The sequence below is a fragment of the Dasypus novemcinctus genome, chromosome 1, assembly GCF_030445035.2.
Source record: "Dasypus novemcinctus isolate mDasNov1 chromosome 1, mDasNov1.1.hap2, whole genome shotgun sequence".
Taxonomy (NCBI): domain Eukaryota; kingdom Metazoa; phylum Chordata; class Mammalia; order Cingulata; family Dasypodidae; genus Dasypus; species Dasypus novemcinctus.
This window is the reverse complement of record NC_080673.1, coordinates 96,599,186-96,611,526: the sequence shown is the minus strand read 5'-3', so window position 1 is coordinate 96,611,526 and position 12,341 is coordinate 96,599,186.

Sequence of the window (12,341 nt, the reverse complement as noted above, 5' to 3'; positions counted from 1 at the left end):
CCATACACAGCTATACAATATAGTCAACAGCTCTGGAATTTCAAGGCAGTTTCTATTATAAGTGACTTCAACTTTACTCAGCTGGTGTTTGGGGTGCTATATTTTGAAGAAGCATGGTTATAATATTCTTCTTTCACATTTTCTGAAATATTTCAGCACATTTATAAATATTTCTTTCATTTCCAGAGAATATATATTTTAAGGCAGAAGAATAGAGGTGGGATGATAATATAACTTTTCTAAATTTTAAATGCCAAAACTGACCTGACTGGCTTGTGTTTTTAAAAATAGTCTAAGAGGTACTCATTTTTTGGACTTTTTCTTGGTGGTAGTCGTGTTCATTTTCTATTTATTTTAGCTAGAGCAGTTAACCAGCTGCACCCCCATTGAGCCTGGAACACCTTTACATTTATGATAGCACTTCTAATATGTGTTTTTAGGCATTAATTATTCCAATTTTAGAAACAGTGGTTTTAATTGATTTCAAGACCCCTGTAATTGCTTAAAAGCTAAATACATATTTTCTATTGTTTCTATATACTATTATTTACTTATCTGCTCAATATGTTATCTTTAAATTGTAATATTTCATCAAAGCAGGAAATTTCTTTGATTCAAATCCAATAAAATTATAAACACTATAAATCCTAAATAAAAGATGTATATATAACTAAAAGCAATTCAATAATTAAATGTTTTATCCTATTAATCAACATTTCAGCTACATTTTATAACCTTCCATTATGTCCCAGTTTTAACCAATATCCAGTTTTCCCACAACCCACCATAATCCTGTAACTACACACACTGGCAGCACCAAGGATCATCTTCTTTATCTCTCTCTATGTGTTCTTTCTTATGGCACTAGTTTCAGTCCTGACTGCCTCCAAGATATGCAGAGAGTTAACTGAAATTCTTTTTTATCTTATAGGAATTCAGCAACAGAGGCTTACCTGGTCTTTATTTCCTGAAGTAATTATCACTGACCTAATACATTACCTTGATTAAATCATTTATTCACTAACTTTACCACCCTAAACAAAATAAAAAAGTCTAATCAATATGCAAAAAATGTAGAAAGAAGCAAATTCATTGTCCTTATATCCTTGGCATCTTTGGGCTAAGGTCCGTTCATTTTGATAATGTATTACACTTTACTGCAGATGGAGTCACTTTATTTGTAGCTTATGCAGTATTTTAAAAACTTGATTCTAATTTTAGAATTATCCTTTTTAACTCATTTTTTCTCAGTGATATGTTTTGTCCCTTCCTATCTATCTACTGGCAAGCAACTCACCACACATACATAAAGTTTTGTTTGTAAACATTTTGAGCAGCCACAGCATTAAAGAGATTGCTTTGGCAAACTATTTTGTGGAGGTTAATTGGTATTTATACCATTGTACTAAAATTTTGGGTTGATGAAATCATTGGCATTTTGGGTGTCAGGGCTTCTAAACAGGGCATAAATCACTCTATATAACAGAGGAAGAGAGTTTTGACTTGTAGGTCAGCAGAAAACTAGTAAATTTTCACAATAATCAGATGTGTTAAATTAGCTAATTATGGTGGGAAATGCCACCCTTGCTGTTTGCATATACTGAAAGCATGCCAATCTATCTTGCCCTCTATAAAGGCCACTCAATAAAAAAAACTGATTATTTTAATGCTTTAAATTTTAAACTTTATTATGTTACCTTAACATACAATTTCTGCTGATTTTATGAACCCCTCTCTTTCATATTTTACTGATATAATCTGGATCTGTATTAATTTCAAAGAAAGCTTAAATATGAAAGAAAACCATAACTGTCATTGAATATATGTATTTAAAAGCTTTTCTCTTACTTATTAATATAATATTGTCTAGGGTGAGAATATCTCATTCATGTAAGAAAACATTCGTTCTATCATTTCTTTCTCTATATAAGTAGAGATCAGTACTCTATGTTTCATATTTTAAAGTGTTTTATTATATGTAAAATGGTGAGCATGGCATGGCCTTTGCCGTCAAGAAGCTTGCTACAGACATTTAACAAAATATAATTAAAATGATCCATTTTGATTTTAAAATATCTTTAAATTTATCTCCTCAAGACACCAAAGTTTTCGCACTAAGGTATAAGAACAAATTTCTTACCTCCCATCTAGATTGCTGTAAAGGAGATATAATCTTTGAAATAATTAACAGTCATATTACACATCAATGGTAAAATGCTATATTTTAAATTATAGGTTAGTTCATTAACATTAATGCTTTTATTAGCCTAAAATTATTCATCTCTTTGCAATTATAGCGAACAGTAGGGAAATTCCATGGTGATCAATTAGTGCAGTTTCAGATAATTTATAAATAGGAATTTTATAAATGTAATGACTATACCTTAAGCCTATCACTAACATAATCCTGTCAGCTCATGAAATCACCAGAGTCTCTTGGAGTAAGGGGAGGATTTGTTTGTTTACAGTGGGCAGTCATGAATACCTTGCTATGGCTGATTACCACTCTGACTACAAGAAATGGAACTGTTATACACAACAGCATCTGCTGCACTGGAGTATTGCAATGCCCAGATTGCCTATTACAGAATTCCAGAGACTATTTGCCAGCAATAGACTTCATTTTGCCAATGGGTAATTTGCAGTTTGCTGTATCATCAGAATCTGAACATGTCACATCTTCTCCTCATCACAGCCAATCCAATGGCAAAATTCTATTGAAGCAGCTGTCAAGAATGCAAAAAATCTACAGAGAAAGCACAAAGTGACATCAGGTTCTATGCAAATCAGCAGTGGACCACAGAAAATACATTGCAGAAACAATAATGTACAGACCTCTATAGCATTTGATGTTATTTAATGTGGAGACAATGCTGCATAGCATCGGACATAATATTAGAGCTGGAAAAATTGAGGACCCTGTGAGGAATAAGGAGGGACTCCTTTTAAAGAGAATTGTTAAGTGTTAGATTTGAAACATTGAAGATTATATTCTAAAATACACTGAATAGAAATCAGCAAAAGTTATTTTGGCAATTATTCCAGAAAAAAAAAAAGGCAGAAACATATATAACCACATCTAAGACTTAATAATTGTTCATCATTATAAGAAAGATCTATTAATTAGATTATGTGAAATAAAACTAAAAGTTATTCGAAATATCTGTGTAATTTATGCATTATTCTAAACTAAAATAAAATCTTTTTTTCAAAAAGGGTACCATAACATGGATTTGTAGCCTATAAATTTCTAGTCTATGAAATTTGCCTTAAATTTTTCATACAGATTACTAAAATATTCTGAATATTTACCAGCATAATTGCAAAATGATAGAATACTAGAACTCTAAGAAACTTGAGATATTAGATTTTTACAAGAATCCCCTCATTTTGGAAAGACCACTTACGGCATTCTTAGCAAATGGTCATTTACAGCTACATAGATATTTGATTGATGGAGACCTCACTTCCTCCTGAGGTTAACTATCACTTTTTTTAAAATTTAATTTAGTTTAATTTTTAAATTTATTTCTCTCCCCTTTTCTCTCCCCCACCCCAGTTGTCTGTTCTCTGTGTCCATTTGCTGCATGTTCTTTGTCCACTTCTGTTGTCAGCGGCACAGGAATCTGTGTTTCTTTTTGTTGCGTCATCTTGTGTCAGCTCTCCGTGTGTGTGGTGCCATTCTTGGGCAGGCTGCACTTTTTTTGCACTGGGTGGCTTTCCTTACGGGTACGCTCCTTGCATGTGGGACTCCCCTATGCTGGGGACACCCCTGCGTGGCAGGGCACTCATTGCGCCCATCAGCACTGTGCATGGGCCAGCTCTACATGGGTCAAGGAGGCCCAGGGTTTGAACCGCAGAACTCTCATGTGGTAGACGGACGCCCTATCCACTGGGCCAAGTCTGCTTCCCTACCTATCACTTTTTGGTAGCACTTATAATTAGAAAACAATATAAGTTAAGCCAAAATTTACCATCTTGTGATTTTTATTTGCTGGTTATACACAAAAAAGAAACACTCAACATTTCTTACATTCTTTCTTCTCATTCATTTTCCAGATCCAATCACCCAGTCCTACCTCCAACTGTCTTTTCATTAATTTTCTCCGTTCATTTTTATGCCAGCAACTTAATTTCATACTCTATAACTCGTCAGAATTAGTGGAATAGCTTCCTGAATACTTTCCCTACTTTTTCTTACCAATTTTACAGTCTGTCTCTGACATCAAAACCACCTTTCTTCCACCAGATTGTCTGAATTCTTTTCCATGAATATATTTGGTGAATTAGCCAAACACTTGTAGTATTAGGTTAGGTATCACCAGCTATTATTAAACACTCACACACACACACACATGCGTGCATATTTCAGTAACTTACAGGAACACAGGCTCTTTCCACATTTTGGTACCATCATCTCGTAGGACTTCATAATTCTTCAGAAAAAAAGAAAACAAGTAAAAGCAGAACTGGGAATGGCATGGTGGACAAAACACATCTGTTTCTTAAACTTGCTGGTCTAAAGATGACACACATCACTTGCACTCAAATTCCTAGTAAGGATTAGTCACATGGCCCCAATAAGAAACCAACTGGGCAAGGATATAGGACTTCCACCTTGGCAACAGTTTTCCTAAACACTTCTATAATATGGAATGGAAATGAAAATTATCAGTGGACAATTTTTATCACAACTGCAAAAATTCACAACAAAGTATACAAAGTAAGTCCTTCTCAATCCTACTTTTCAGCTTCAACTTCCTGCTCATGTGTCCACAATCCTTACACTCCATTTACCACAATATTTATTATTTCCCAAGAATACCACTCACCAAGATGCCCTTATGTCTTTAGGCCTGTTTTGTTTTGGAAAGCTTTCCATCCTCTTCAGTGAATTATTGAAATCCTACTTGACTCAGTTCAAATTCTGCTCTCTGAAATACTCCTTAATAATCCCATTAGAACTAGTTCCTCCAAATTATTCCTGTTCTTTCCTTTCTTGCAAGGTATTTTTCTCCAATATTTGATTCATTATCTTGAAGGTATTGTATTAGTTAGTCAAAAAGGGTGCTGATGCAAAGTATCAGAAATCTGTTGGCTTTTATAAATATTTGGGGTAAAAGTTTACAGTTACAAGGTCCTAAAGAGTTCAACTCAAGGTTAGTTCCTCACCAAATTCTTTGGCCATGTGTTGAAGCAACATGGCAGCTGACATCTGTGAGGTTCATCCTTCCTCTTTCCTCTTAAGGCTCCATGGGCGCAGCTTCTTCAAATCTCAACTGTAGGCCTGAAAGCTCATTTCTTTTCAGGCCTGCTCAGTTGCTAAGGCTCTGGTCTCTTTAGCTGCAAACTATCAGGCAAATGGCTTATCTCTCCTCCCGGTACCCCTCCCATGTCTATGGAGCTGTCTCTCTTCTGCGTATTTTCTATATGTATCTACTTCTGTGTTCTCCTTGAGTGAGTGTCCATTTATATAGCCCACAAAAGGGGCAGGGCCTCAACTCTGAGTCACCCTAATGACATGGTCTAATCAAAGTCCTAATCATAACATCATTTAATCAAAGACATCTTACTCTGAATCTGAATACATCTGAATCTAATACAATCAAAGGGTATCACACTCAGAGGAATAGATTAGTTTACAAACATAATCAATATCTCTTTTTGGAATTCATAAATAATATCAAACTCCCACAGGTATCTTTCTGTTGGCAAACAATGTTTGTCATAACAGCTATCATTTACTGAGTTCTCTGTAAATTATCTAACATGATACTCTTAATCTAATAAGTTAAATACTCTCATTATCCTAATCTTATAAAATATAAATACTGAGTCACAGAATAGTCATCCACAGGCACAGAGAAACACAACTAATAACTTGTGAGGTGAGAGATGAATCCAGTCAGTCTTACCCAAGAACCCACACTGTCAATTAATACATGATAGTAGATTGTTGTATAATAATGGTTAAATGCATTTTTGCAATAGTTAATCCACTGTCTTACCTCATTATACTGACGTTTTCATTTTTTCTTTATAATATTCCCTCTAACTACAATTACTAAGCATTTGCTATTTCTAAGGAGAAACATTCATTGAAACAGTAATTCTTTTGGCTTTCAGTTATGAAACCAAGTTGAGATAATAGACACACTTTTACAGTTTTATTACATAGGCTACATATTCTCAGGGTCAAATTAAAATGGCCTTTACAGGCATTTTAATGGAACTAATAAATATAATACCAATAGTGAAATTCCTGATTTCTCTTATTCTTAATTTTTTATCTTATAATGTTATACTTGCACTAGCAATCACCCCTTGGATTAAAAAATATCACCTAAGTAATTATATGATCCTTGTAAGATTTAGTTACTTTTCTCCTTTTTTGCTACAGCAGAAAACCATATAAAGAGTAAACTTTGCTTAGTGATAACATCTATCTATTAACAACAAAACACTCTTAAGATCTGTATATCTGTATGCAAAGTTATGTTCCTCCATGAGGCATCTATATTTTTCCATTTCATCACATATATTTTTATTTCTTTTCTACTTTTCTCCTTTATCAGATGATTGTTTTCACATCAAGAGCAGTTTGTAATGCCCATATATAAAAATAAATGTGTGTGTGTGTGTGTGAGTGACTGTTTAAATCTTTTTGTGGATCCCAGAAAAGATGTTCTTAAGGCTAATCCATTCCTGTGGGTTTGGGACCCTTTGACTGGATTATTTCAATGTGGTGTGACCCACAGTGAATCTTTATCTTCTTGCTGGAGTCCTTCTTAAATGGGAGAAACAAGCAGAAAAAAGGGCAGAGACAGAGAAACCACAAGACGCTGAAAGAGAGGTTCCGGAGATGGGAAGCTGGAATCAGTGGCGCACGGAGGCACGGAAAGAGGCCACCTAGAGGCTGGAAGAACCCTGGAGGAAAAGGGTGAGAATCCCTATGCTTGGTTATCCACAGCTGAGCTCAGGTAGAAGGCGAGCCTGGAGAAGGCAGAGACCAGAAGATCATGAGGAAGAAGTACAGAAGCATCTGCGGGGGACATTTTGGTGGGACAACATCTCTGATGATGCCTTGATTTGGACGTTTTCACAGCTTCAGTTCTGTAAGCCTTTAACCTAATAAATTCCCATTATAAAAGTCAACTCATTTCTGGTATATTGCACTCAGCAGCTTTTAACAGACTAAAACAATGTGTTTGTGTGTGTGATTATGTGAGTTTGTGTGTGTGTGAGAGAAAGAGAGAGAGGGAGGGAGAGAGAGAGAGAGAGAGAAATACAGAGACAGAGAAAGAGAGGAAAGAGCAAAGGAGGGTGGAAGGAGAGTGTATTCATAATCATGAATTTTGATCAAGGGACACTCATTGAGACAAAAATTCAAATGGAAATCAGTCTGTCCAGGACTTGTAACCCATCTGTTAATCATAGAACTTCAGATTAAATTCACTTCTTTTTGAATGAATGCAGATATCGCAATTTGTGTTTATGTATAGTTTCTTCTTTAGATTTACTTACATAATGTTTTCTTTAATAAAACAACTCAAGTCAGAAAACAAATATGTTATAAAGTAAATTGTCAAGTTTATTTCTACATTAGAAATAATAGAAATATATAGGTCAACAGATTAGGAGAGAAATTTCTGTGGGATATGCTTATTGTACAATATTTCTTTAAGCCATATTCAAAACTTTTAATGAAAATCTCATAAATAAATCAGAACATGGTAGCCTCTACTGAGAAAGATACGATGGAACTCTTTAAAAACAATGTATCCATCATTGTAATATTGTTATGAGGACTATTTCAGTTTTCAGTTTCAAATAGCATAATTTGGGGTATTTTTTTTTTTGACGTTTCCACAGTCTAACTGATTTTAATGCCCTCCAAAATATCTTTGGACTGATCTATCCTGCTATATCATATTATTTACACCCTAAATTAAGTTTATATTTGACACTGAAAACTTGAGGCAACTATTTATAAAATGCAGTATAAAAATGCTTATATATATTTTCATTTTCCCACTGTATTTTAGGGCCACCCAGTTTTTATGGTAATAGGTTAATTAGCAACTGAATCAGTATATATATATATATATATATTTAACTATCTTCTGCACTCAAAAATAGCATTGTGCCAATCACTGTAGGATACAAAAAAGATCCTAAATATGGTTTGCCTGTAAGAGATCTGTTCAGTATCGCAAAAATAATTTGAAACAAAACAATGGGATTGATTCCTATTTAAAGCACTGCCACCTACAAATTTTGCATTAATTTACTCTTTACTAGAATGTTTGTTTTCTATCCTTTGAAACAGGATATGGATAACAATCATCAAAGTCTTGACAAACAACCTTCCTTCACAATGAGGTAAAATATATAAATATGTAAAAGTTTAAAAAAATAGCATTACAATCACAGAAGAAAATTTTTTTCTCAAAAACTTGGAATTAGAGACTTATGATTCTCATTATAGACTCTGATTCTCAGAGCGGAAATAAATCCAATGAAGTTAACTTGGGTTCATGGTGACTTTTATAGTTGTTTTCTTTAATTGAAAATTTCTTGGGATAATTTCAGATTCGCATGGAATTTTAATACATATTACAGATATATCCCATATACATGCATACTTACCCAGATCCCTCAATCTTTTTTTTTTTTAAGATTTATTCATTTATTTATTTCTCTCCCCTTCCCCCTCCCACCCTGGTTGTCTGTTCTCTGTGTCTATTTGCTGCATCTTCTTTGTCCGCTTCTGTTGTTGTCAGCGGCACGGGAATCTGTGTTTCTTTTTTGTTGTGTCATCTTGTATCAGCTCTCCGGTGTGTGTGGCACCATTCCTGGGCAGGCTGCACTTTCTTTCACACTGGGCAGCTCTCCTTACGGGGCACACTTGTGGGGCTCCCCTATGCGGGGACACCCCTGCGTGGCAGGGCACTCCTTGCGCACATCAGCACTGCACTTGGGCCAGCTCCACTCGGGTTAAGGAGGCCCGGGGTTTGAACCGCGGACCTCCCATGTGATAGACAGATGCTCTATTCACTGGGCCAAGTCTGCTGCCCAGATCCTTCAATCTTTTCTTTCTTTCTTTTCTTTTCTTTGCTTTTATTCTTGTGGCTCCTTCAATCTTAACATTTTGAAGAACTGTAGTATAACAACTGGAATTTTGACATCAATTAAATCCAATCGTCTTAAACAAAGTTTCTGTTTTACATGTCCTTCTGTGTGTGTGTGTTCAGTTCCATACAAATTTATCACATCTCTATTTGTGTATCTCCCACCACAGTCAAGATATTGAACAATTTCATCACCACAAGAATCTCTTGTTTTACCCTTTTATAACCACACCTACCTCTCTCTTCCCATTCTTAACTTCTGGCAACCTCTAATCTGCCCTCCATTTCTAAAATTGAGCATTTCAAATGTTACATAAATGGAATCATACAGTACGTAACCTTTTAGGATTGGCCTTTTTCACTTAGCTTAATCCTCTGGAGATTCATACAAGTTATGGCATGTATCAATAGTTCATTCATTTTTATTACTAACTGGTATTTCTTGGTATGTATGAACCAAAGTTCATTAGGCCTTTCACCTGAAGAATATCTAGGCTGATTCCAGTTTTTTGATTATTACAAATAAAGCTACTATGACATTCATGTGTATATTTTTGCATGTATGTAAGTTATCATTTCTCTGGGTTATATGTCCAAAACTGCAATTGCTAGGTTGTTTGGTTGCATTTTTATTTTTATAAGAAATTGCCAAATTGTTTTCCCACCAGCAATATATGACTAATGCAGTTTCTCCTCATCCTTTCCAGTATTTGGTGTTTTTACTTTAGAAAAAAAAAATTATCCATTTTGATAGAAGTATAGTGATAACTCATTGTGGTCTTAATTTGCATTTCCCTGATGGCTAATCATGTTGTACATCTTTTCATGTGCTTAATTGACATTTGTGATTTTATATTTTCCCCATTCCTTAGTGGATTTTATTGCTATTATTAACTTTTGAGATCTATTTTTATAATCTAAATATCTGTTTTTTTTCTAGAAATTGGTATATTAACTTCCTGTTGCTGCTAAAACAGATTACCACAAACTTAGTTTAAAAACAACACAAATTATTTTACAGTTCTGGAACTCAAAAGTCCAAAATAAGTCTTATGGGGCTAAATTCAAGGTGTCAGAATAGCTGGTTCCTTCTGAAGGATCCAGGAGAGAATGCATTGTTTGCCTCCTCCAACTTGTAGAGGTAGCTAGCATTGCTTGGGCTATGGCTACATCACTCAAATCTCTGCTTTCGTCATCTTTGCCTTCCCCCTTGCCCGGCCTTCTTGTGTCCTTCTATAAGCACCCCTGTGAATTACAACCCCCCCCCTGAAAATTATGAATAATCTTTATCTCCCACCCTGTGACATTAAAATATCTTGCCTATATGTCTAGAGTAATTGCTACTTCTTGCTCACTAAATTCAATCAACATATAATCGGTGTAACGGGCCAGTGTGATGTCTCATGGAAGGGAGAAGGAATTGAGGTCTCTACAGAACAGATTATGACATAGGGCTGGAGAATTCAAATAGCTCTTTGGTAGGACAGTGAGGGTATATTACTAGCCTTGCAAACTGAAAGTAAACAATTTCTGGTGGTCTTTACTAACAAGAATTGAAAAAACAGTATTTGCCAGATCAATAGCTACATACAAAGGGATCTGTTGATTTACTTAAGAAATGATACCACATCTGGAATAGCAGCTGCAATTAGAGTCATATCTAGTTAAGTTTACAGTAATCCACTTCATACTCCAAGAATCATATGTTTCCTGCACAGGCCAAACAAGAGAATTGAATGGGGATGTGTTGGGAATCATCACCATTACATCCTTCAAGTCCTTGGTGATGCCACTAATCTTTGCACTCCCTCCAGGAATGTGATATTGCTTTTTTTTTTTTTCAATTTTATTGATATATATTAATAAAGCATTAACTCATCCAAAGAGTACAATCAAAGGTATTCTGGGTAATCACACGTTTGTGCATTAATCACCCCAATCACTCCCAGAGCACTTTCAATATTCCAATAATAATAATAATAAAAATAAACAAATAAAACTCATCTCTCAATTTCTTTATGCCTCGCCTTCCATACATAGATGCTATTCTTTTTCCTTCTCTTCAGTATACTTATATTTTTATTTTGTAAAAACAGTCTTAAATATGCAATATCATCCATTTTCATGTTTTACATGATGTTTTACTATCTTATACAGTCCCATGTTACAGTTTTTAGCTTTCCTTCTACTAATATACATGACTTTACACTTTCCTTTTCAACCACTGCCATACCGCTTTAACCATTCCTCTTCATTTGCAAAGATTTACAACCTTTTAAACAATTCTGCATAGATTAACCCCCAGCTTTCCATTCTCTACATTCCTTCTATATTCTGGTGTCCTATATTCTAATTATTAACTCCATAAGTTTACAAAATATATTTAGTTCATAAAAGTGCAGTCACACAGCATTTGTCCTTTTGTGTCTGGCTTGCTTCACTCAAATAATGTCCTACAGGTTGATCCATGTTTTCATATGCTTCACAACTTTATTTCTTCTTATGGCTACATGATATTCCATTGTGTGTACATATCACAATTTGTTTACCCATTTATCAGTTGATGAATAACTTGAGTTATTTCCAACTTTTGACAATCGTGAATAATGCTCCTTTGAATATTGGTGTGCAGATATCTGTTCATATCTCTGCTCTTAGTTCTTTTGGGTATATACCTTAGTAATGGTATTGCAGGGTCACATGGCAAGTCTATATTCAACTTCCTTAGGAACTGCCAACAGTCCTACACAGTGGCTGTACCATTCTACAGTCCTACCAGCAGTGAATAAGAGTTCCTATCTCTCCATATGCTCTCCAAAATTTACAGTTTTCTGAATTTTTAATAGTGACAAGTCTAATAGGTATGAAATGATATCTCATTGTAGTTTTGATTTGCATTTCCCTAACTGCTAGGGAGGTTAAACATTTTTTCATGTGTTTCTTAGCCATTTGTATTTCTTCTTTAGACAATTATCTTTTCAAGTCTTTTGCCCACTTTTATTTTTCATTTAAATATTTATTGAACATCACTCATACATAAACACACATAAACAATAAGTTCATAGTAAAAGTTGCAAACTTAAAAAACAAAGGTGCATAACATTTGACTCTCATACCTCACCCTACCACCAATACTTTGAATTGTTATGAAGCATTTTTAACAAATGATGAAAGAACAACTTCAAAATATTACTACTAACCAAAGTATCT